We start from the raw sequence: 1,303 nt of genomic DNA on the forward strand, positions 1-1,303 counted from the left end.
GTATTAATCATCAAGTGCCAAAAAGTAATCGATTAATGTTTTTCTGATATTTAATTGCAGACGATACGATTATGCCCAACCCTAGAACAAAGGCAGATAATAGGGTTAGGCATAATCGTATCGTGTGCAATTAAACATCAGAAAAACATTAATCGATTACTTTTTGGCACTTGATGATTAATACAATTAATGCCACCAGGCTCCTCTCCGCTTCAAATATGACGAACGTTAAAAAAAAGTTCTGTAATTTACTTATCAACACAATTTAAAAATTGAAGTCTGTAATTTTGACACAATTTGGAACAGATCTTTATGAAGAACAAATCTTTCCCACTAAATTGGTCCTGTCTAGGACATAAAGGTGTCCAGGGACTCCAGGGGATTAATCGTCAAATTAACCGTTATCAGCTAAACACCACAATTAATCGTGATTCATTTTTTTGCCATTATTGCCCAACCCTAGCAGATAAAATAGTGTTCTTCACGTCAGCTTTACGTAGATAAACTCAGATGATTGAATTTCAGCCTACTTTCAATTAAGTGGCTCTTCATAACACATTGACAAATGAAAAACTGAGTCTGCATCTAACTACCTGATGGCAGCATGGTTTATTGAAAATCATAGAAATAAAACAGGAGCAAACATTCAGAGCAGCGTTGCACAACCAGGCGACAGCAGGTTAGGAAGAAAAGAGCAGCAGCTGCTGACAATATGTCAACATCCYTACTCAATACCTGCCACACCGACTGAGTTAGAGCCATTATTGTGTTGACATATCTGTGGTGGCCATTTGTGAAGTTGTGCTTTTCAGGAATCAGTTTCTTGACAGGAAGGTTAAGAAATCAAATATATTTCACAAAAATAACATTTTATTATAAGGCTGATATTTCTAAAAACAAAACAGCAGTGAAACTGTTTACATCTGATTATCTCACCTGGAGACTGACATTTCCACAGAACACTTGAAACTTTCCTGTTCCCAGTTGACTCAATCCTGAAAGAATGAGACATGATCTACCTATTCAGGTGACAAAACTGAACCATGCACACCTGCCAGCATTCGTGTTGTTCACAGCTGAGTCATCGCAGCACATACCTGACTGACGTGTTCCTCATGTCAACAAAACATCCTGTAATGCTACTTGTGCTGGTTTGTGGGTATATTTTCAGAGTTAAGAGACTAGTTTTACAGTAATGGTCATTGTAGGGCTGCAACTAACGATAATTTTAATAATAGATTAATCTGTTGATTATTTTTTCAATTAATCGACCAAACCATTAAAATGCTTAATTACATGAATA

At 36.4% G+C, this 1,303-nt stretch overlaps 1 protein-coding gene across 1 annotated transcript in view; it reads left to right on the forward strand.

Annotated features, from left to right (window-relative positions):
• Positions 1–1,303, forward strand: part of tspan31 (tetraspanin 31) — a 20,545-nt gene that overhangs the window by 1,881 nt on the left and 17,361 nt on the right. The gene's annotated exons all lie outside the window — the stretch shown is intronic.

Source organism: Austrofundulus limnaeus, unplaced genomic scaffold (genome assembly GCF_001266775.1).
Source record: "Austrofundulus limnaeus strain Quisiro unplaced genomic scaffold, Austrofundulus_limnaeus-1.0 Scaffold335, whole genome shotgun sequence".
NCBI classification, from domain to species: Eukaryota; Metazoa; Chordata; class Actinopteri; order Cyprinodontiformes; family Rivulidae; genus Austrofundulus; species Austrofundulus limnaeus.